This window comes from Capra hircus, chromosome 14 (genome assembly GCF_001704415.2).
Source record: "Capra hircus breed San Clemente chromosome 14, ASM170441v1, whole genome shotgun sequence".
Taxonomy (NCBI): Eukaryota; Metazoa; Chordata; class Mammalia; order Artiodactyla; family Bovidae; genus Capra; species Capra hircus.
In genome coordinates this window covers 71,287,706-71,313,059 of record NC_030821.1, presented here as the reverse complement: position 1 = coordinate 71,313,059, position 25,354 = coordinate 71,287,706, and the positions used below count along the sequence as shown (strand labels likewise).

Here is a 25,354-nt window from a genome sequence, read left to right as displayed (position 1 = left end):
TGCTTCTCTGTTCTAATGCCATCTTTTTGAACAGATAAATTTATTCAGAACATTGAAGGAAAATAAAATTCTTTCATCCCTACTCTCATGTTGTCATTGAGTTTTAATTTCTCTGATCCCATCTGCCGTTTCCCCATGAGGGTAGATATTTTATATGAGTGGCATTCTATTTTATGTATATACTTCTGTGCTTTGCTCTTTTGTTTTTCTTTTAATTTTTTTGGTGACTCCACATAGCTTGCCGGATCTCAGTTTTTCTATCAGGGATGGAACCTGCCCTCCCTGCGTTGGAAGCACAGGGTCTTAACCCCTGGACCATCAGGGAAGTCTCTGTACTTTGCTCTTTAAACTTAATATTCACAGTTTTTCAGTCAACAGATGTTAATTGAGCTCCTAGTATATGCCAGGCGTTGCTCTAGTGGCTGGGAATAAAGAGATCAGTGAAATGACCAGTCTACATCCCTGTTGTCCTGGTGCTTCTGCCTTATTGAGAGAGATTCATGATAAACACAGTACAAATTCTGTTAGGAGGTAATTAACGTCATAGAACAAAAGTAGGGTTAAAGAACATTGGGATTGTTAATTTATAAAATATTGTCTCATGTTGCTACTGTCTTTATATGTACATATGTGCTGTGTACTAAGTCGATTCACTCATGTCCGACTCTTTGAGACCCCATGGACTAAAGCCCGCCAGGCTCCTCTGTCCATGGGATTTTCCAGTCAATAATTTTGGAGTGGGTTGCCATGCCCTTCTCCAGATCTTCCTGACCCAGGGATTGAACCCCCATCTCTTATATTTCCTGTGTTGGCAGGCGTATTCTTTACCACTATCACTCTATGTACCTAGGGGTTGGTTATTATCCTTGATATTGATGGATTATAATTTATTGAAAACCTGAGAAATATAAACTTCAAATCTGGAGAGGGCTTATAAGTCATTGAGAGTAGACCCTTCATTTTCAAAGTGAGGAAACAAATTCAGAGAAATGAACTGACTTGTTCAAAATTATCCAGCCCCTAAGTGGCAACGCAGAAGCTTTTAAATTGTAATTAAATTGGTTTTCATTAATTCTAAAGACAATTCTTTCAAATTCAACTGTGCTGTTTCCCTGTTGCGGGAAATTTATTTCTGGTTTTTATTATACATAATGCTAGTAAGGGCAGCTTTATGCAAATACTACCTTAATGAAGGTAGTACATTAATTAATAATTGGAAATAATAACAAACAAGGACTTCCTTGGTGGCTCAATCAATAAAGAATCTGCCTGCAATGCAGGAGACATGGGTTCAATCCCTGGGTCGGAAAGATCCCCTGGAGAAGGAAATGGCAGCCTGCTCCAGTATTCTTGCCTGGGAAATCCCATGGACAGAGGAACCTGGTGGGCTATAGTTCATGGGGTCGCAAAGCCAGACATGACTTGACAACTAAGCCATCACCACCTTTGCCAGGCACTGCCCTAACTGCTTTACTTGCGATAACATCATTCTGACAGTGGATACCATTACTTTCCTAGTGTTTACAGATGAGAGAATGAAGGGAGGAATTCAGACTCTGAGTACAGGGTCTGAGCCCTCAGCCACTGTGACATACAGCCTTCTGAGTCTGAATACTAAAACTGCAAATTTCAAAACTCAAATAATCTGTAACATATAATTGTTTTAACCACTTAAGAGTTTACCAAGACCAGGGATGTCTTAGATTTAGTTGTATGTCACTGCTGTTTTTAGAGTAAAAAGTGGTAGACTATGGAGGATTTCCTGTTCCATCTATTATTGTAGTTAACCCTGACAATAGCAGTGAATTAGGTGGTTATTGTGCCTGTTAAAGATGAGTAGTTTAGGCACTTCCTTGGCTGTTCAGTGGTTAAGCCTTTACCTGCCAATGCAGGGGGTACAGGCGTGATCTCTGGTCAAGCAGCTAAGATCTCACGTGCCTCATGGCCAAAAAACAAAAACATAGAACAGAAGCAATGTTGTGACAAATTCCATAAAAACTTTAAAGAAAGAATGGTCCACATAAAAAAAGAAATCTTAAAAAAAAAGTTGAGTCATGTAGTATTTTAGATGAAGCTTGGACATTGAGAGATTAAGTTAATATTTGTAGAAAGAAAGGGACAAGTAGGAAGCAAGGAAGTTTGAGTGACTCATGCATGTCAAGAGCTTTAGGACCTGGGGTCTAATCTTGGCTTCGTCTCTTAGTAACTTTGTGACCTCCAGCAAAATACTTACCTTTTTTTTTGTACCTCACCGGAATTTTGTTATCTGGAAACTGGAAGCAATAAAATCTTTCTCTTGATGTTGTTATAAGGATTGAATTAGAAAATGAGTGGAAACCAGCCAAAATGAAACCATTGATCAGAGGTATTGGTTGCTTCTGTGATTACCGTATTTCAATCCAAACTATTTTCTCTTTCCTCTAACCATGATATTTCTGGAAAACACATACAAAAATCTCTCTCTCTTTTTAAAACGGAGGTATTCTTGCCTGGAAAATTCCATGGACAGAGGGGCCTGGCGGGTTAGTCTGTGGGGTTGCAGAGAGTCGGACACGACTGAGCATGCACATGAACAGTAGTTGCTTTGCAATGCTGTGTTAGTTTCAGGTGTAGAGTACGGTGATTCATTTATGTGTGTGTGTTGTGTTTTAGATTCTTTTCCATTATAGGGTATTACAAGAAAGTGAATATAGTTCCTTGTGAAAGTGAAAGTTGCTCAGTTGTGTCTGACTCTTTGTGACCCCATGGACTATATGCAGTCCATGGAATTCTTCAGGCCAAAATATTGGAGTGGGTAGCCTTTCCCTTCTCCAGAGGATCTTCCCAACCCAGGGATCGAATCTAGGTCTCCCACATTGCAGGCAGATTCTTTACCAGCTGAGCCACCAGGGAAGCCCAAGAATACTGGATTGGGTAGCCTATCCCTTTTCCAGCAGATCTTCCCAACCCAGATCAAACCGGGGATCAAACCGGGGTCTCCTGCATTGCAGGTGGATTCTTTACCAACTGAGCTATGAGGGAATCCCATAGTTCCTTATAGTTCCTACTTACAGGTAGGTCTTTGTTGTTTATATATTGTATCTATAGTAGTGCATATCTGTTAATCCCAAACTCCTAATTTATCCCACCCGCCTTCTCTTTTGGTAACTGTAAGTTCACACAAAATCTTATTTAAATGGCATTGATAAATTAGTGACCCTTGACACAATTAGGGATTCTCTTTTTTTTAATTTAAAAAAAACTTTTTATTTTATATTAGAGTATAGCGGATTAACAGTGTTGTGATAGTTGTAACCAACAAGGGATTCTCTTCCTTTGTAGTTTCGTCTGCCTCTGTTGGGGTGCCATAAAAGGTGGGGGAACAGCAGATCAACCTCTCTTTGGGTCTCTGGGTCATAGTGGGGTGAGGCCTGGGAATGGATGGCTCACCCAGCCCTTCCTCTCCCTTCCATCCCTCTGGATCTGACTTTCAAACATCTCAGCCCCACCTTCCGTGACCCCTTCCTGTGCCTTCACAAGGTGACCTGGCCGCTGTGGGGGTGGGCAGGTGGGTCAGGCCATGGGTGCACTGGAACACTGAGGGGTCCTTTTGGAGGGGGGTCTGCTTCTCCAGGTGGGCAGGGGGAGATCTTTTCTTGTGGAGGGTGTGACTTTTGAGCTGAAAATGCAAAGAGGTTCTTGAGCCACACAAGGGGACTGAGAGAACTGTTTGTGGGAAAGGCCAGCATCCGCTTCCGTGCCCTTGTAGACTTTTCTGTAGCCAGCTCTTCTCTAAGTGGGGCACAGGCTTTGGCCCGCAGACTGCTTACGACATCAGTCAACTCCATGGACCAGCCCATCCCTCTTGGGAAAAACCTAGCCATAGAACAGGGTTTGGGAAGGAGACATGAAGACATACAGTCTCTGCTTTCTTCTTTTTACGTTCAAGTCTTGGCAGGAAGACACACTCTTTATTTCTGTCGCCTGTATCAGCTGCATATTCCTGAAATGAACTCCTCGACGTTGTCCTGGCTTCGTCATACTCGAGCTTTTCCGGTTGCAAACAATTTTGCTTCTAGTTGATGGGGACTCTGATGACTCCAGGTGGTGAATGGATGGTGGGGAATAGAGTTCTGTAGAAATACAGCTCAAAAGCAATACAAACACAGAGCGGAAAAGGGGAAACTGGTGAAGAGGGGAGGGCTGTATTAACAGCATGTTACCTTTGTTGACATTGAAGAAACCAACCCTTTACCTTAACACTGGGAAACTTGTTAAATGCTTTGTGGAGTGGCACAGGGTCCCACATGTATGTATCATGGAGCCTTTAACAACAAGGTGCTGAAGTACCTTTGTTAAGGAAAGATGACCAAGATAGATCATGAGATGAAACACAGTAGATGATAATTCAAAATATGGACCATTTTTATATGGTCCATATATGGACCATTTATATTTTCAATGCATTTTTATATAAATCAATGCATTTACGTAGATATAGACATAGTAAAAACATTTGGAAGCATGTCCACATGGTATAGGAGGTTAGCTCATGGGGTATTTATATTTTCTTCCTTTTGCTCCTCTGAATTTTCAAATTTTTTCTGCAATCAACATGTAAATATTATTCATATAGTCAGAGTGAAAGAAAGGTAGAGGAGGCCAGAAACTTCTTTTTTTTTTTTTTAACTCAAATTTTAACCTCATTCCACGTATTTATCAAGGTCTCCGAGGAGCTGGGTGGGCACACCCAGATGTAGGGACAGGTGTAGGAGTGGGCAGGGTAGCCTTGGCCTCCGCCTTCACTGAGCTGACATTGTGTTGAAAGTCTTTTTTTTTTTTAATTTAAAATATTTTTTAAAGCTTAAAAATAAAAAATTACAGGTTGTGGTAAGTGCTAGAAGGGGGAAAAAAAAAAGCCAGTGACATACGAGGGAATATGGAAGGGAAGGTCCACTTCAGGAAGGAATGGAGGGGCCACTTTGAGGAGTGACCCTAGAGGAGGCTGAGACGCAGCTGCACGGCAAGTGTATTCAGGGTGGAGGGAGGGGCCAGCAGATGCTGCCTTCCTACCGGTCACCCAGAGGGCTGGTGGAACTTGAACTGCAGCTGCCCAGAATGAGCACTGTGTTGCACTTGGAAATGTGAGGAGGCTCAGGGATATACCTTGTAACTCTGGGGGCATATGGCCATCCGGACAACTTGATGGCCTCTGAGAGATTGTTTAATGTTTTGCTAAATCACAGGAATGTATTGGGATTGAACTGTTGAGTCTGTTCTTTGGTTCTTTCTGAGGAGCAGTTCTGATGTCATCCTTCACGCTGGATAGGCTTTGAACCCTGCTCAGGGAGTCCCAGGCCTCCTTCCCCATCCTCTTCTGCATTCATTAAACTCACACATTGGGTGGATGCTTGTCTCTGTAAGGCATGACCCTTGGGTCTTCATCCTCATCCTGGGCTGTGGTGGAAATATCTGGGAAGGTGCCTCTTTGTTCAGGGATTCAGTATTCACTGATTCCTCAGAGAGGAGGAGGAGAGCAGTTGAGAGAAGTCCCTTAAAATTAGATTAAGGACAAAGACTCCATACAGAGTCAACAAAAGCTATAATTTTGGTGCTTAAACATACTGGATGGTGTATTTGAGTTAACAGTGGCAACAGCTATTCACAGAATCCTCTCTAAGAGCCATTGGACCATACACACCAAGAACTATAGCAATGTTCAGATCCTTTGAGCCATCGATTAAAATCCATGGAACTTATGCTAAGGTCATCATTTTTTTTTTAGTGGGGAGAAACCAAGAAAACAGTGATGTCTATTCTATAATAGCAGTAATAGTAATGACAGAGTACTTTGGGGTTTTGAACTCATTTTCCTGTTGTTGGTCAGTCCCTCAGTCGTGCCCAACTCTTTGTGACCCCATGGACTGCAGCACGCCAGGCTTCCCTGTCCTTCACCATCTTCTGGAGCTTGCTCAAATTCATGCCCATAGAGTCAGTGATGCCATCCAACCATCTCGTTCTCTGTCATCCACTTCGCCTCTTGGCTTCAATCTTTCCTAGCATCAGGGTCTTTTCCAGTGAGTCGGCTCTTGGCATCAGGTGGCCGAAGTATTGGAACTTCAGCTTCAGCATCAGTCCTTCCAGTGAATATTCAGGGTTGGTTTCCTTTAGGATGGACTGGTTTGGTCGTTCAGTCCAAGGAGATTTCCCTATACAGCATTTATAAGAGCATGGAAACGTTCCTGTGAGTACGTTTTCATGTCCATTTCACAGAAGGGAAATAGAAGGTTAGAGAGGGGAAGTGCGTGCCCTGCTTCACTCTGGCAGCTTCAGGCTCTGAGCTCTAGCACACGCACTGCCCCCTCTAGGTGTGCTCAGAAACTGGGGAAATTGCTGGGCATCCAGGAGGCAGAGGAGGAACCAAGACTGAAAATAATTATTGAACTTAATATAGGCTTAATTCTGTCCCAAGTACTGAGCAAATTTTATCTAAACTAATTTTTAGAACAAACTGTGGGGAAACTGAAATTCTGAGATCAACCTGTGAAGGTTGTAGGACAGGCGTCCAAACCCTGGCGGGGCTAAATCTACAGCTCCCTGGTGCTTTTAGCTCTGCTTTATTGCCTAGTGGTTCACAAGAATGCATTGCTCCAAGAGGGAATAATGAATGAAGCAGTGAATGGATGAGATGGATTAGGCCATAGAGAACTGTTGTTGTTGTTCAGTCACCAAGTCATGTCCAACTCTTTGCAGCTCCATGAAATTGCAGCACGCCAGGCTTCCCTGTCCTTCACTGTCTGCTGGAATTTGCCCAGACTTATGTCCGTTGAGTCCGTGATGCCACCCAACCATCTCATTGTCACCCCCTTCTCCTCCTGTCCTCAATCTTTCCCAGCATCAGGGTCTTTTCCAGTGAGTCTGCTCTTGCATCAGGTGGCCAGAGTATTGGAGCTTCAGCTTCAGCATCAGTCCTTCCAATGAATATTCAGGGTTGATTTCCTTTAGGATTGACTGGTTTCATTTCCTTGTTGTCCAAGGGACTCTCAAGAGTCTTCTCCACATCACATTTCGAAAACATCAATTCTTTGATGCCCAGCCTTCTTTATGGTCCAACTCTCACATCCATATGTGACTACTGGAAAAATCATAGCTTTGGCTATACAGACCTTGTCAACAAAGTAATGTCTCTGTTTTTTAATACACTGTTTAGGTTTGCCATAGAGAGTAGACATTAGGATTCCCATGGTCAATAAATTCTTTTCGATAGCTTTGTAATTTCCGCCTGCAATAGGGTTGCCCAAGTGTCTCCCATGAGAGTTGCAGCTTTCCTGGCCCTTGAGGCTACATTTTTCCAATACCCTTCACCTAAAGGCTCCCTTTCCTCGCTCAACTCATCCCTTGCAAATTGCCCAGAGTCAAATGAGTCCAGGGTGAACCAGGCGTGCAGGGTGTGGACCTTTAGCAACTGAAAGGAAAGAGAGCTATTTCAACATGATGAAATATTCTGCAGCCTTAAAGTGATAAATGTGCTTGGAAAAATAGGAATAGATATTAGGAGGTAGTTGCACATATCTGAAGATACCAAGTGAAGCAGTGTTCATTTACATGGATAAAGGTTGGAAGAGAATAGGAATGAGAACTGGAAAGGTTTTGGGATTGGATGGTGTCACTGTCAGATTAATCTGTGAAGCTAGGAACCGCAGGGTCATGACCCACAGTTTCTGCTTTTTCTTCCCCTAAATTCCACTAGTCACAAACATGCGTAAATTATATAATACATCAGTAAATATCTCAATTCTGTTGTCCACTCTTTCTCTCCACTGCCAGTTTCCTAGAACAGGCTCTTACTGTGTCTCGCCTGGACCTCACAACAGCTTCTCTGGTCTGCTGGTCTCCTCTCTCTCCCGCTGTAGTCCACATTGGACACTGTGGTCAGAGTGATCTTGATATAAAACACATCTGATTATGTCTCTCCCTTGCTTAGAAGCTTTTATTTACTGGTGGTTGCCTTCTGGAGGCAAGTTCAGACTCCTTAGGATGGTGTTTGAGGAGGTCCTTTCCAACCACCCAGTCTTCCCCCCAAGCATGTCATGACCTCCCCTTCCTCTGCCCGTGTGACTTTCCTTCTTGGCCCTTCCCCCATCTCTTCAAGACCAAGCTCATCCTCTCTGAAGCCTTCACAGCCATTCCAGGGAGGGTTAGTTGCTCCACCCTCCGAAATTACAACGAATTATGCCGTGTTGTAATTGTGGGGTTATAGCCCGTCCCTTTACTGAATTTTGAGCCCTTCCAGGACAGGAACCACATGACTTACTGGCTTTACCCTAAACCCTCAACATGGTGCCTGGGACACAGTAGAGGGACAAAACTGTGTTGACTGAATGACTCAGTGACTGAATTTGTAAAAAGCAAAAGAGGAAATGCAAGTTAAGGGCTTTTAGTACAGTGCCTGACACATATACTAAGGATTCAAAAAAAATAAATGCTAACAAGCCACCATGGTTAAATCATCATTAGAGCCTAGTACTTTTATGTAAACATCTTTTTTTGCATCCTCTGTTTTTTTTTCAACCTGAGACTTTGACCACAGCTGAAATGTGCTTACATTTATGCAGAAGGATGAAGAAGGGATCGTGGAAGAGCAAATTCATCACTTCTCCTAGGTTTTTGTTTTCTGTCCCCTCTTCCAGGACCTCCCACATGGGATAGTGGCAGAGCTTACACAGGTCAGGAACATGTGTAGGGCTGATAAGGAGAAAGGTGTCTCTGAAAAAAGCAGTCTATGCTCCTCTTGGGACTCATCTATTTTACAGTCATCACTCATCAAATGGATTGTTTTCTCTGCTGGTCTGTAAGCTCCTCCAGGCCAGCATCATGTCTATGTCACTTTCCAGAAATAAAATTTGGACCAATGAATGACAGTTGATGGGCATCAGATTTCTGATCAGTGTAAAAGAAGAGGCTCCTAGGACTTCACTCATGGTCCAGTGGTCCCTGCTTCCACTGCAGGGGTGAAGGTACAGTCCGCATTTGAGAAAATTCCACATGCTGTGGAGTGAGGCCAAAATAATTAATTAGAAAAAGAGGCTCCTCACAATTAGAGGATAATGAGCTCCACATAATTGGAGATACTTGAGCTAAACTGGATGTTCACATGTTGAGGATGTTACAGACAAGATTCCTCCTGCTCTCCATGGGAGACTCGGTTCCAGGTGTGTGGTTGCTGGCAGCTCGACTGAGCAGGTGTAAGAACTCTTTCTCTGGTTCAAACAGAGGACAGTGGGTCGATATGGACCAGAGTTATTTAAGAGTAGGTGTCTGTGTATCAGACAAATGGATCAGAGTTCTTGGATTGTGGAGATTGTTCTGTCAGCATCAGTGTTTGCAAAACATCAACGTCCTGTGTTCCATTGAAATTGATGAAGATTATAATGGATACAGTGTAAGACCCCCAAATCATCCTTAAATATGATAATTAGGGTAAAAGTCTGAGGCCTAGGACTCTTGCCCTTAGTGTGTGCCTTGATAAAGCCACCTGCTCTCTCCTGACACTCTTAACCACATTTCTTTGTAATATGGCCAATATCACTTGGTCTCCATGTAACTCAAGAGCAAGACGGAAAGCTACATAAAGTTAAGTGCTGCCTTCTGGATCTGGGGCAAGGAGTGTTTGCTTGGCTACCTATGGTAAGCCCAGATCACTACTGGGATCTTACCTATTTGACTAGAATAGGGGTTCATAATCAGGGTTTCATAGATAGGCTTCCTGGATCCAAAGATTTCCTGAAATTGTGTGCAGTTCGTGTGCCTGTATCCATTAACCTGGAGAGAAAAGTGCATCCTTTTATAGGATTTTCAATAGGGATCTTGACCTCAAAATGTTTAGGACCATTTACCTTCATAGTTACTATCTGCTTAGTAGTCAAACTGCAAATATCCCTGGGAGATGCGATCATTATTTACACTTTGGCATTAATGAAAAAAATCTGAGAGTTTCATAACGGGGTTAGGATGAGCTAACTAGATGGGATGTTCTTGTTTTCTAAGTAAAGAGGGAACCTTTATGTTCAGAGTGAAAGGGGAATTTGGGGAAAATGAAGAAGCTGCGCCCTCTACCACATCCAACTTCTCTGTCCATCAGATAGCGTTACCCAGACCAGACCCCAGAACAGAGTCTCATTTATCTGAAAGTGCTATGTGTAGCACCATGCAAGTCTCCAGTGGCGCCTGATTTCTGTTCTCAGACTGATTATTTAACACCTCCCAAGGGCGTCTCCACGATACCATCGCAGGCGATAACGGTGTACCTCTCGGCTCTGGGGAGCCTGCTAAGCGCATCTGCAGTATCTGGGAGTTTGAGACTCAATCAGCACCTGGCGGAGAGGGAAAGGCGTGCCCGACTTTGATGGGTTCAGCAGAGTCCAGATTTGCGAGTCTCGAGTTCCAATTTCTGCCATTTCTTAGCTTACTGACCTGAGGCAGGTCACTGTCACCTCTGAGCCTCAGTTTCTCCATCTGTAAAATGAGAAGGCTGCAAGACGCGGGTCCACCCAGAAGCCATCTCGGCCTTTAAGGTTCTGCCCCTTTAAGGAGGGCGGGGTAGCGGGGAAGGTAGCCGCGCCCCCTTCCTCTCCTCGCGGAGCCCTCCCGACCACCTGTCTCCGGCCTCGCCCCGCCCCCTAGGGGAGGGGCTGGAGCAAAGGGGGCGGGGAAGGAAGACTGGGTTTACCTTGCGGGGCGGGCGCGCGGCGCATGCGCACGGCCGGACAGGTCCGCGGCGCCCTCACTTCCTGGCATTCCCCCTTCCCCCTCCTTGCCGTTACCCTGTACATCCGGGTCATTTGCCCTCCCCGCTCGGAGGAGCCGCCGCCGCCGCTGCCGCCGCCGCCTGGCTCGTCGCGGCTCCGCCACAGGGGCAGGTGCGGAGGGGCTCCCGGTCCGGCCGCCGCCGCCGCCGCTGCCCCGCTCCGGGCCCGGGGCTCCCCCTAGCGCCGCTGAGGAGCCGCCGCCGCGGCTCGAGGAGGGCGGAGGAACGGGGCTGAGAGAGAGCGCCTGGAGGCTCGCGCGGAGGGTGAGTGGTTTATTTTTTTCCCCTTTTCTCCGCTTTCCTCACACCCCTGGCTCGCCTGCTCCGCGACCCCATTTTGGCGGAGAGGCGGGCGCGGTGGGGCCGGCGCGGGGCTTCCTCATCCCCCACCCCACCACCGTTGCCGGGGGCCCGCCCCGGCGCCCACCCCCGGCGCTGCGGCGGCATCTCCGCGGGCGCCCCGGGCCCTTCCTCCGCGCCCGGGCCGCCCCGGCGGTCATTCATTCGGCTCTGCCTTTCTCCGCCCCTGCCTCCTTCCACTCGCGTCTCCCCGCGCGTGCTCGCCGCCCCCTCCCGTGTCCAGTTCTGCCTCCGCCCGTGACCTTTGGCTCCTGGACGCTTTCCCCTCCCACCTCGATAGTCGCCCTCCGACCCGGAGCTCCCACCTTCCTTTTCTATCAGCGGCCGCCTTCCCTCCCTCCTCTCCCAGTGCTGGTCCCCGGATCCACACCCCCTTCTCTCGGACTCCGCCACGCCTCGCCCGGACACGCGGCCCTCCTGGTCACCTGCCTTGAAGTTGGTGCCCCGATCCCTTGCACCTGTGCAACAAGACCGTCCGACTCAGGTGCTGCGTGGACCTCTGATCCTTAGCATTTAAAGTCCCGGTTCTCAGTCCTAGGGTGTGGTCTTAGCTGTATTTCCAAAACACACGTTTCTACTATGATTATCCAAATGCGTGACCATCAAACTGTAGTGGAAGTGGCAGTTGCGGTGTGTGTGTGTACCTCTTGGTTATTCTGGGTCACACCAAATACTTCCCCCCCGACCCCCGCCGCCGGAGGAGCGTGTGACTGATTTGCTCTAAATGTAAAATTTGGCCGAAGATTGTTACTCTTTCAACTCCTCCACATTCCTTCTCCCGCTGTTCCATGACTTATTTGCAACATTACCTGTTAATACTGTTTGTTGGTGAGGCGGCTTCTCGGCTCATCTGTCACCAGCAGTTACTGAATGTCCCCCAGTGTGCGGAATACTAATGAAATAAATGCCTGAATTCTTGCACTGCTACAAAATGCCATTCTGGTTGAAGACAGATTTGGGACATTTGTTTCCACTTTTTCTCCCCCCACCCCCCGTAAATTTATTGAGTTTGAAATCTTTTTACTCCTTCATGTGTAATGTGGAGAATATGTATCATTTGTGTGTTCTTATAGTCTTGCCATTTGGAAGACTGGCATTCCAGAGGAGTGTTTTGTATAGCTCAAGGAATTTCAGTCACTTGGGTGTTCAGAGACTTATTGCAGATCGTTTTAGACTAATGTATCAAGAAAAATAAACTGATCCTTTTAATTCTTTAATTATACTTAATAATAGAAACACAAGTTCTGTGTCTGGAACAACTTGGTAATTGGGGCTTATTTGATAGCCTGCTTGTAAAGTGTTGCAGTTAACTAAAACTGCCTGATTCAGCATTCATAAAATGAAATGACAGCAGTTTTTCTAATGCGACATTCATAGTTCATAATAATGAACTCCAAGGAAGGTACTTAGTCCTGAAGTGCACCTTCCTGCGTGTCAGTTTGATACAATTGCTGTCAATATTAATAGCATTTGTCTAACAGTCCTTTCTTCTGGAGAGGTGGGTACTAAAAATGTGGTTGGCTGTTTGTCCCCTTTCAGGTTTTGGATGACCACTTTAAGCACTAAGATTACTTTACTTGGGGTCAAGATTGCATTTTTTTTTTTTTTTTTGCAGAGCAATTTTGGTGGGTAATATATATATTTTAAACTCTTTAAAACTTTAACAGTTATGTAGCTACTTGAGAAAACTCTCGTTTTGTAAAATGTAGGATAAAAATTGATTTGATAATTGCATCAAGGGTAGATTTTTCTCGCCTAAGAAAAAATGGTTGATCAAAGGAAGGCATGATTAGTAAATTGACCCTAGTCGCCCCAGCAAAAAATACAGTTTCAGATGCTGAGTAAAACTGAGTGAATGTAGTTTATTTCTGATAGAGTCCAAGTGACATTTAACAGCAAACTTAAGATTTATTTAAACTTTACCCTTCAAATGGGTGAAAAATAGTGTCATTCTTGAGGTTATTTGACTCATTTAAAGTGGTCATTTACCTTTACTTAGTAAGTAATTGAGCAGTAGAGACAGATGCTTTATTTCATTTAATCCTCATCTCCTTGGGGAAAATATTGTACTGTCACTTTTATGAGGTTACTTAACTCATTAATTATTGATGCATTCAACTGTTAGAACATATAATTTGCTCTTTTCACTGTTAAAGGAAAACAAAATTTCAAAATACTTAATTATATTGTTAGTGGCATGCCCACTGTTACTTTTGGTCTCTCCTTTTCTGTTACTATAACAGGGTTTAGCACAGTGCCTGCCTGGTGCACAGTGGATACGCAATAAATGTTCTGACTAATTGAGTGAATGGCATGTTTGGAACAGTTAGACTGTAACATCATTTTGTAATTATGTAGCAAAAGTTTTAGAGAAAGATGTTGATTGTTCTCAGATGCAATTTTCTCAGGTAACTTGTACATTTTGAGGATTGCTATATATAATTATTTTAAAATGCTTTGAAATCTTTGGGGAGAAACTACAATAGACATATCAGTTTGTGATATGCTTTAGTTCAGTGAAGGGATATGTTCACTGAAAATGGATATTTGATGTATGTATCTTGTCAATATTCATGACCAATGGTAATTCAGATAATTTCTTGTATATTTAAAGTTTCTAAAAATCAGCGTAAAAATTGAGTGTGTGAGCTCATCCTATATTATTATCAGTTCACTAAATAAGGTTAATTTTTCAAGGAACATTTTTTCATATAGTAGAAAAGTAATGAATCTGATAATGTGGCAACGTTGACTTAAAGTTTCAGTGGTGGTAATGATAATGATGTTAATAGTAACTAACACGTACCTAGTGTGTGCTACTTGCCAGGCAGTGTTGTAAGACATTTAGTCTTTACAACACCCTAAATCTAATAGGTGGTAGTATCACAGACTAGGAAACTAAGGTTAGGTAACTGAAGGGACACAGAGATAGAGGACTGGGTCTATGCCCTTCATTATTACCCTGTAATAGTGAACACCTCTGTGCCACATTCTCCATAAAACCCTGCAAGGTGTAGGTTAATTCCTAGTTGATTCTTAAGTAGCATTAGGAAAGTAAGGCTCAAACTGCTTAGGTAACTTGTCCAAGTAGGATCAAGAAGGCTGGCATTTCAACCCAAGCCTCTGTGACTTGTAGTCTTCACTAAAATTATTTCAAAGTACTAATTTGAGGTCCTGTATTTTATGTTGTATATTTAGAAGGCATACTTACTTAAAACAGTGAGTCTCCAAACGTTTTCACCTGCCACACAGGATGGATAATGTTCATTCTTCTCTACTGTCTGTGAGTATATGTGTTAACATGTCAGTTGCTCAGTCGTGTCTGACTCTTTTCAACCCCATGGACTATAGCCCACCAGACTCCTCTGTCCATGGGATTCTCCAGGCAAGAATACTGGAGTGGGTTGCCATTCCTTTCTCCAAGGGATCTTCCTGACTTAGGGGTCCAACCCAGGTCTCCTGCACTGCAGGCAGATTCTTTATGGTCTGAGCTACTGTGATCATATACAGGATTATAATTTCCTGTCCACTGGCTGTAACTTCACCCCTTTCCCACTCACACGAGTATACTGGAATGCAAATGAGTGACATTTGTAAAATTTTTTAAACAAGGAAATCATTCTTAGCATTTTGATCCTTTTAACTGTACGCCATTTCTTGTGACATGCCCCACATCCTGATTGTGGTACTTACCATGGGTGAGAATGGCTGTTTTCAAAGACTCTGGGTGATTTTATTTCAGTAGAAGACCTAATGCAAAGATATATTTCTGTAGTTATTTTAGTTTATTTTGAAAAGATGATGTTCTGGTACTATTGTATACAGCATTCAGAAGCTTTCAGTCCTGTACAGTCATTTTCTGCCTTGTGAGTAATCTCTACTTGATGTGTTCTAGTTGGTGCATTATGTCAGCTCTGTGCTAAATCTAAACTGATAGACACCTTTCACTGTGTCTATCTACACTGTGCCCCCAAATCTTTCTCTCAGTCATAAATTGGCATCTTCTCAGATAATCCAAATTACACTGAATACTGAGGTCAGTTTCAGAAAACATCAGAAAAAAAATATGTCATATTCCCAGATATTATTACTTGGGATTGTTGTTGTTCAGTTGCTGAGTTGTGTCTTACTCTTTGTGGCCCCTTGGACTGCAGCTCGCCAGACTTCCCTGTTCTTCACTGTGTCCTGCAGTTTGCTTAGAGTCATGTCCATTGGGTTGGTGATACCATTCAACCATCTCATCCTCTGCTGTCCCCTTCTCCCCCTGGACTCAGTCTCTCCCAGCATCAGGGTCTTTTTCAGTGAATCAGCTCTTTGCGTCAGATGGCCAATGTATTGGAGCTTCCAGTAGGTTAACCCTAACCCTATTAAGCTTCAGTCATTCCAATGAATATTCATGGTTGATTTTCTTTAGGATTGACTGATTTGATCTCCTGCTTTCCAAGGGATTCTCAAGAGTCTTCTCCAGCACCACAATTCCAAAGCATCAATTCTCCGGCACTCAGCTTTCTTTATGGGCCATCTCACATCCATGCAATTACTACTGGAAAAACCATAACTTTGACTGTATGGACCTTTGTTGGCAAAGTGATATCTCTGCTTTTTAATATGCTGTCTAGGTTTGTCATAGTTTTCCTTCGAGAAGTGTCTTTAATTTCATGACTGCAGTTACCATCTGCAGTGATTTTGGAGCCCAGAAAAATAAAATATCTGTCACTGTTTGCACTTTTCCCCCTTCTATTTGCCATAAAGTGATGGGACTGGATGCCATGATCTTAGTTTTTTGAATGTTGAGTTTTAACCCAGCCTTTTCACTCTTCTCTTTCAACCTTATCAGTAGGCTCTTCAGTTCCTCTTTGCTTTCTATCATTAGAATGGTATCATCTGCATATCTGAGATTATTGATATTTCTCTCTGCAATCTTGATTCCAGCTTGTAATTCATCCAGCCCAGCATTTCATGTGATGTAGTCTGCATATAAGTTAAATAAGCAGGGTGGTAATATATAGCCTTGACATACTCCTTTCCCAATTTGGAACCAGTCCGTTGTTCCATGTCTGGTTCTAACTATTACTTCTTGACCTGGATACAGGTTTCTCAGGAGACAGGTAAGGTGGTCTGGTATTCCCATCTCTAAGAATTTTCCACAGTTTGTTGTGATCCACACAGTCAAAGGCTTTAGCATAGTTAGTGAAGCAGAAGTAGATGTTTTTCTGGAGCTCTCTTGCTTTTTCTGTGATCCAGTGAATGTTGGCAATTTGATCTCTGATTTCTTTGCCTTTTCTAAATCCAGCTTGAGCATTTGGAAGTTCTTGGTTAACGTACTGCTAAAGCCTAACTTGAAGGATTTTGAGCATTGCCTTGCTAGTAGTGTGAAATGAGCACAATTGTAGAGTAGTCTGAACATTCCTTGGCATTGCCCTTCTTTGGGATTGGAATGTAAACTGACCTTTTTCAGTCCTGTGGCCACTGATGAGTTTTCCAAATTTTCTGGCATATTGAGTGCAGCACTGTAATAGTGTATCTTTTAGGATTTGAAATAGCTCAGCTGGAGTTCCATCACCTGCACTAGCTTTGTTTATAGTAATGCTTCCTATATTTCTGTATTTGGGATTATTTATGCCATTTTTCTGTTCTTAATGTGGGTAATGGAGAATTAAAGGCACTAATTTAAATGAAAACGGAGATTGGCTACATCTTGAAGTGGACTTTTGTAGTTTGTTGACTTGTACTCTTCTTTTGGCTACACCGTAGGGCTTGTGGGATCTGAGTTCCCCAATCAGGGATCAAACCCAGGCCATCAGCAGTGAAAGCCTGGAGTCCCAACCACTGGACGCCAGGGAGTTCTTGACTTGTGCTCTTATTGGTAGTCTCCGTGCAAAATTTTAGTATGTATGGACAAAAACATTTAAGTCCTGATTTGCTCTTTCCTGATAGTGTTAATATTCTCAGATTATCTGTAAGATATGAATAATACTATCTTTGCTACATGCCTCCCAACACTGTTGTGAGATTTTTGTATTTATTTCAGTGCTGCATAATGGGGGAGGAAGAATGTAATTTTATTGAAGTGATGCATTTTTAAGTTGAATGATCATTAAAATTTTTTTGTTTTGATATATTTCTTTTACACAGGGCACAATATGTGGTATATGATTGCTATTGATTACTCAAATAGTTATTGATCACATAAGCAGGGTTATACAACAGTGAATAAAATGTTAGTGGTCCCTTTTTAACAGTAGAAGCAAAGACAGGAGAATAGACAGTATGAATTTAGCAGGTACCTCATCTTATGAGTGTTCTTGCCTGGAGAATCCCAGGGACAGGGGAGCCTGGTGGACTGCCCTCTATGGGGTCGCACAGAGTCAGACACAACGGAAGCGACTTAGCAGCAGCAGCAGCAATCTTATGAGCCAGGATAAACACCCATCTTGTAATGCCATCTAAACTGAGATCTGAAGAGTGGACCATTAGTCAGTCTGGCAAAAGGAGAAATGCATGGACATAGGAAGGAGAGGCCACAGCCTGGAGATGAAAAAAATCCTGTACATGTTACAAACAGTTACTGGTTCTGTGTGGCAGTACTGCAGGGTATGAAGGAGATGTGGGAAAGAGGTGGACAGGAAGTGCGCTCTAAGGCTGGCTGGCTGAGTCATGTTAACAGGTTCAGGGCAGTTTGGACCAAAGGCCACAGGAAGCCATTATAGGACTGTAAAGGGGGTGAAAAATGCTCATTTATCTTTTCAAAAGATTGTTCTCAAAGCTTTTGGGGAATGGATTGAAGGTAAAGTAAGACCGAATACAGCTGAGCAAGTTCAGAGGCTTTTGCTAAAGTCCATGAAAGAACTGAGAGTAATCAGTGCTCGAGTACTGACAGTGGATGGTCTGGCAATACAGGGTTTATAGATGTGGGCTCCATTGGGCCCATAACTTTGTGTCCAGTGGTAAAGTAGAGGATGAGTTTCCCCAGAGGGCTCTCCACCTCTTGTTCATATAAAGTTGAGATGTTGTGGAGCTAAGGCTATCCAGATATATTCTCAAATACGCATTTTCAGTTGACTCTCCATCTTGTTAGTCATTGAGTATGAGCTGACCCACCCCAAAGAAGAAGCATCAGACTGGAACTCATGAAGCCTCTCTGAGTCAGGCTTTCTGTTTCCACGGGAGCCCAGTAGCCAGCTGCTTAACAAAAGCAGTTGGCCTGATAGCTGTGTCAGGGAGGCAGAAGAGTCCATCCTCCCAGGGGCACCTCCAGGTAGCACCTTTATCAGAGTCTCCAGTCAATAAAATCATGAGTCACAGAGACTTGTCACCAGAAATGGTTCTTAGGGCTGTGAAGCCCAAAAGGTCATGCAACCCTTCCTGATTGGGAGAGTCCCCCCTGGGACTTACAGGATGGGGAAGTTCATCCTATACCATAGGATGGATGTAGAGGCAACAACAGGAGGACTTTGAATTGGCCCAGAGAGCCTCAGCCATAAGTCACTGCATTTCCCTTCCCTACTGTAAATGCTGCCCACACCCTACTCACTGAATTGGTATGGGACGAGATCAGAGAGTGACCACGTGGGTGTCTGTATCCAAGAGAGCCGTAAAACTTGAGTTCTTCTCTAAAGTTTCCTGGCCAGCTGTTGAGGGGTATGTGTGGTTTTCTGGGGATCAGGGAGACCTCAGCCCTATCCCTTATTATTTTCCTCTGTAAAGCAGAGTTTGGGAGGAGGAGTAGAGAGGGAGAGAGAGAAGGGGGCATGTAGTGGAGAGCAACTCTGTACCAGTAGTCAAGGCTTTGCATTCACCTGTAGTCATTCCCTTGTAATTCCGCCAGAGGAACTTCTTTCTAGTCCATCATCCAAAGCTCTTTATTTTCAGCAAGGTAGTCTTTACTTACGCAGTCTATTTTAGCTTTGGGGACTCTGGCTCAGCAGTCACAGCTATTCACCTGGAGACTCAGGACTTGTTTGCCCATTGTCATGACACATCCCTTCCTCTGCCAGCCCAGGGTAGAATTGAGTAACAACCAAGTCATCATTTCAGTGCCCAATTTTGATCCTACTTCTCACTGCTCAGTTTTTAAACATGAATTCAACTCTTTTCATTAACAGGATAGTGGATTCTTATTCCTGCCTTCTCTCCACCCACCACTAGAATAACTCTGAGATTCCAGTGTGTCTTCTCATTTCCCAGAACTCTCCCCTCAGGGACCTTTATCCTCTCTCCTTGAGTGCTGGCTCTGTCAGTATCCCATTCATGTTGCCGAAACTGCCCAGAACCATGACCACCTGAGATCTTATCCTGCTTGCAAGCTAGTAAGTTTCCCTGCCACATTTTCATGGATGCTGGCAGAAGACAGGAGTCTCTTGGGTAAGAGCTGAAGGATAGTGGATTCCTCTCAGTTATTAATAGCAGTAGGCAGAGTATCGGCCTTTGTAATAGTGTAATTTCCTGATCCTCGGGTACCCGTAGTGGCCCATGTTATTGGAGAGAAGCCCTTCATTGAGGGAACCCAAATCTTTTGTAATGAGCAGTAAGCATGCCTGTCCTTTGCTCTAGAGGGAGTCATTGTTTTTATCTCTCAAGGCTATTGGTTCCACAGATGTCCTTGAAAATACAGTCCAGAGCAAAAAGACAGTCATTACCTCTGCTTGCAGCATGTTAAAAACATAGAACTATAGAAAGTTGTTTCCCAACATATGTAAATTGTATTTCAGTAAATCTGACTTTAGAGAGGTAGCTGACATTTAGTAAGAACACAATATGTATATTTGTTGGTGTTCATTTGGTTGACCTGTTTTTGAGGGCAAACCTCTATGCAATGACTTCCTTGAATTTTGGGATTAATTTTCCCCAAGGTAAGTTGCTAACTAATAACATTTACTTAAAAAGTAATGTGTAACATGTTCAGATACCTTTTGATTTTGGGGGAAAAATTACTTGTGATCTTTAAGGATTTCAGGAACGTTAAAGTGAAATGTGAGAAAACTGTTGTAGATTGATGCAAGGAGTGGGGTTACTTTGCTTTTGTTTATATTAAATTGTATTACAGTTCAGTTCAGTCACTCAGTTGTGTCCGACTCTTTGCGACCCCATGGACTGCAGCATGCCAGGCCTCCTTGTCCATCGCCAACTCCCAGAGCTTGCTCAAACTCATGTCCATAGAGTTGGTGATGCCATCCAACCATCTCATCCTCTGTCGTCCCCTTCTCCTCCTGCCTTCAATCTTTCCCAGCATCAGGATCTTTTCCAACGAGCCAGTTCTTCACATCAGGTGGCCAAAGTATTGGACTTTCAGCTTTAGCATCAGTCATTCCAGTGAATATTCAGGACTGATTTCCTTTAGGATGGCCTGGTTGGATCTCCTTGCAGTCCAAGGGATTCTCAAGAGTCTTCTCCAACTCCACAGTTCAAAAACATCAATTCTTCAGGGCTCAGCTTTCTTTATGGCCCAACCCTCACATCCATACATGACTACTGGAACAACCATAGCTGTGACTAGATAGGCCTTTGTCGGCAAAGTAATATTTCTTCTTTTTGATATGCTGTCTAGGTTTGTCATAGCTTTTCTTCCAAGGAGTAAGGTCTTTTAATTTCATGGCTGCACTTACCATCTGCAGTGATTTTGGAGCCTGAGAAAATAAAGTCTGTCACTGTTTCCATTGTTTCCCCATCTATTTGCCATGAAGTGATGGGATGCCATGATCTTAGTTTTCTGAATGTTGAGTTTTAAGCCAGCTTTTTCACTCTCCTCTTTTACTTTCATCAAGAGGCGCTTTAGTTGTTCTTCACTCTCTGCCATAAGGTTGGTGTATTTATTTTTTGTTTGTTTTTGTTAATATGTTTGATTTTTGAAAGGTGAAACCTTCCCTACACCCTCAACTGTATATGCTACTTCCACCCCCTGGATATCCTATATGTGACAAATTCTGATGGCATTTCCTTCACTGATAGGGTTAGACAAAGTGGTATCACTACCACTGATGTTATTTTTTGCACTTGTTTCGTGCTTCTAGTGTGACAGAATTTTTGCTAAGAGCTTCACAAAATACTTGGAGCCCAAAGAATCTGTCCGCAATGGGGGAGACCTGGGTTCGATCCCTGGGCTGGGAAGATCCCCTGGAGAAGGGAGAGGTTACCCACTCCAGTATCCTGGCCTGGAGAATTCTTGCACACACAGTCACAAATATTATTAAGTGAAAGTGAAAGTTGCTCAGTCATGTCCGGCTCTTTGCGACCCCAAGGACTGTATAGTCCATGGAATTCTCCAGGCCAGAACACTGGAGTGGGTAGCCTTTCCCTTCTCCAGGGGATCTTCCCAACCCAGGGATCGAACCCAGGTCTCATTTCAGGCGGATTCTTTACCAGCTGAGCCACAAGGGAAGCCCAAATATTATTAAACTTAATTTAAAAACTTGCCCAAAAACCATGAGTCGTAGGTGATCTTCATTATCACGGATGAAGAAACTAGGACTGAGAGGTAGATATGATTGCTTAAGAACACACAGCTAGAAAAAGTTGAAGTTTGGCTTGAAGCGCAGCCCTGTAATTACTCCCTGCCAGCTTGGGTCGCAAACACTGTTTTTAAGTGAGACTTCTTTTTCTTTAGATTTTGAGATAGTGCAGTTATAGGAGAGTGAGAGGCCAGTGTAGTTAGTTGGAGAGAGGCTTAAACTTGCAGTTTTCATATTTGTTTTGTTGTTAAGTGGTAGGGCTCCATTTTATCAACTTGTAGTTTCTAAATCATCCTTTTCAGTTATTTTCTGTCAACAAGCATTCTTGTGGAGTATTGAAAGCTGACTTTCCTTGCTGAAGATTGTTACGTTTGAACTTCTTTTGACTTAAATATTTAATGTGTTCTGATATTAAGTAAGTGTATTTACCAAGTTGTTTTTGAAAGTACAGAGAAATCAGCTTCATGTATTCCATTCGTTTGTCTTAAAGTCTACATGAATTTAGACTTGGAAATGTAGAATGATCCGCTAGGCATGTTGGCACTAGTTCTGAGTTGGTACTGGGTAAAAGTAGGTTGATGCCTAAAACTGAGAAGCTGAAGCCTTTTGGAAATAGGCTTTGGTAAGTGGGACTTCCTATATTAAAATGTGAATATAGTTAAACTAAAACTTCTTCTCTTTATTTATAGAACAGTATGTTGAAGCAATAGTCAAAATATGTAGCCTGGGGTTGGCAGCCCTCTGAAATGGGTGTGCCGAAGTTCCACTGCAGTGTGTGTCATGGTGACAACTGGCCAGTGCTCTGGCTTTGGTATGCGTCCCTGACCCCTTCTGAGTAGTCTATTAGCATATTTAATGTGTGCTTTTTAACAACTTCATTTTAGCTGATTTTCAGTGTTCTTTCTTTACAAGCAACTTTTTAAAAACAATAGTGTATCTTAGTTTTATTAAAATCAAATTTAACTTTTCAAACCATTCTCAATTTGCCTAGCTTGGGTAGGTAGACAGCTTATGCATTTAAATAATTTTTAAAAATATTTAAGCACTTCAAAAATTTCTTCCTAGTTTAGGTATACAAGCAAAGCTTTTTGTGGAGTCTTTTTACAGCCTCTGGTCTCTCAGACCCCTTCTAAGGTCTTATTTGGGCCTCACAAGTGAGAGATGGAAAAACAGTTCTCCAAAAAGTGTGACTGGTTTATGGCATTACAGGAAACTGTCCTCAAGTTATGAAATATGGGTTAAACAGGTGCCCTAAGACAGTCTATCGTAGGCACTTGTTCCCGCCTTGTAGCAAGGTCACATTTTTTGTACATCAGGGCTTCCTAACTAATTCACTGTGCCTGATCTTTGTATACACTTTTTTCCTTCATCTTCTGTAAGATGGGAACTCTTAAGTAACCTTGTCATGAGTTAGTTGAGGATACTGGAAAAGACTGCTTGGAATTATTTGGTGAAAGTTCCTGACTTAATAAGGGAAGAAAAAAAAAACTTGTCTTCTGAAGTTGCTAAAGATGTAAGGTGAGAGTAGATCTGTCTGTGAAATTGTGAAGAAGGAAAAAGAAGTTTATGCTGTTTTGCTGTCACACCTCAAACTGCAAAAGCTACGGCCACAGCGTATAAGTTCTTAGGGAAGATGGGAAAAGGGTTAAATTTATACAATAAGACACTGTGAGAGAGACAGTATTCACATAACTTTTATTACAGTATGTCGTTCAGTTCAGTCGCTCAGTCGTGTCCGACTCTTTGCAACCCCATGAATTGCAGCACGCCTGGCCTCCCTGTCCATCACCAACTCCCGGAGTTCACTCAGACTCAGTCCATCGAGTCAGTGATGCCATCCAGCCATCTCATCCTCTGTCGTCCCCTTTTCCTCCTGCCCCCCATCCCTCCCAGCATCAGAGTCTTTTCCAATGAGACAACTCTTCGCATGAGGTGGCCAGAGTATTGGAGTTTCAGCTCCAGCATCATTCCTTCCAAAGAACACCCAGGGCTGATCTCCTTCAGAATGGACTGGTTGGATCTCCTTGCAGTCCAAGGGACTCTCAAGAGTCTTCTCCAACATCACAGTTCAAAAGCATCAACTCTTCGGTGCTCAGCTTTCTTCACAGTCCAACTCTCACATCCATACATGACCACAGGAAAAACGATAGCCTTGACTAGATGGACTTTTGTTGGCAAAGTAATGTCTCTGCTTTTGAATATGCTATCTAGGTTGGTCATAACTTGTCGTTATGATTGTTTTATTATTGTTAATCTTTTACTGTGCTTAATTTATAAATTAAGCTTTATCATCAGTATGTGTATATAGGAAAAGCCATGGGTGTGTGTAGGTATTAGTACTATCTGAAGTTCCAGGCCTCTCTCGGGAGTCTTCGAGCATCTCCCCCTTGGATAAGGGGGACTGCTGTACCTACTTTTTTATCTCTATAGATTTTCCTCTTCTGGACATTTCTTATAAGTGAAACCATATAATACATGCTTTTTTGTGTGTCTGACTTTGTTCACTTAACATAATGCTTTTGAAGATCGTTCATGTTTTTGAGTATAGCTAACTTTTGAACTATGTAGCTGACCGTCTGCACAATTGAGAATCTGTAGCATTACAGTCTGCCCTCTGTATCTTCAGTTCTGCATTCTTAGGTTCAGCCAACCTCATTGTGTAGTACTTACTGCATTGCATATTTAGAAAAAAATCCTCATGTAAGTGGATCTGTGCAGTTCAAACTCATGTTATTCAGGTGTCAGCTGTATACACCAGTAATTCGTTCCTTTTGGTTGCTGTGTAGTGTTCCATTATATGGATACACTGCATTTTTTAAAATCCATTTACAAGTTGATGGACATTTGGATTGTTTCTACTTTTTGGTCACTGTGAATAATGCTGCTATGAACATCTGTGTGACTGTGTTTTCATGTCTTTTGGGTAGATGCCTAGGAATGGAATTGCTGGATCATAGTAAATTTGTGTTTATTTATTTATTTTTGAAACGTCTAACTAGGCTACCATATGAGAGTTTCAGTTTCTCCAAATCCTCCCAGCACTTTTCGTTGTCTTTTTGGATTATAACAATTTTATTAGTTGATGTGAAGTGATACTTTACAATGGTTTGGATTTCCATTTCCTTGAATATCTTGAATATCTTTTAAAGCCATTTTTATATCTTTTATGTGAGATGCTTATCAAATCTTTTGCCCATTTTTTAATTGGGTTGTCTGAGTTGGAAGAATTCTTTACATAGTCTGGATCCAGGTTCTTCATTGGATACATGATTTGTAAGTATTTTCTCCTAGTCAGTAGGACAAAAAGACAAAGAAAAATTGTCTTTTTATTTTTTTCATTGTCTCTTTTGAGTTGCAAGGCTTATGAGTTTTAACAGGGTCAGTTCTCTTTCCTTTTTAGATTTGTGTTTATGGGGCTGCGCCCAAGAAATCTTTGCCCAATCCAGGGTCATGAGATTTACTCCTCTGTTTTCTTCTAAAAGTTTTTTTATAGTTTTAGCTCTTACATTTAGGTCTTTGATCCATTTTAAACTAACTTTTGTGTATAGTGTGAGGAAGATGTCTAAATTCATCTTTTTGTATATCATCCAGTTGTCTTAGCACTATTTGTTGATGAGACTGTCCCTTCCCCCTGTTGAATTGCCTTGGCATTTTTGTTGGTAATTAATTGACCATAGATATATGGCTTTATTTCTGGACTCTCATTTCTGTTTCATTGGTCTGCATGTCTCTCCTTCTGCCAATACCACATATTTTGATT

The 25,354-nt window shown here is 42.8% G+C and overlaps 1 protein-coding gene across 8 annotated transcripts in view; it reads left to right on the top strand.

Moving 5' to 3' along the window:
• FAM49B (family with sequence similarity 49 member B) overlaps nt 1–25,354 on the top strand; it is a 143,105-nt gene that overhangs the window by 51,378 nt on the left and 66,373 nt on the right. The window contains exon 1 of one of the 8 annotated variants that reach the window (XM_018058568.1): nt 10,847–11,050. The exons of 5 other annotated variants lie outside the window; for them this stretch is intronic. The gene's annotated coding sequence lies outside the window, so the exon portion shown is untranslated. Of the gene's footprint in view, nt 1–10,846; nt 11,051–25,354 lie in introns of those variants that run through there. 2 more of the 8 variants (XM_018058565.1, XM_018058567.1) reach the window with 2 other exon arrangements.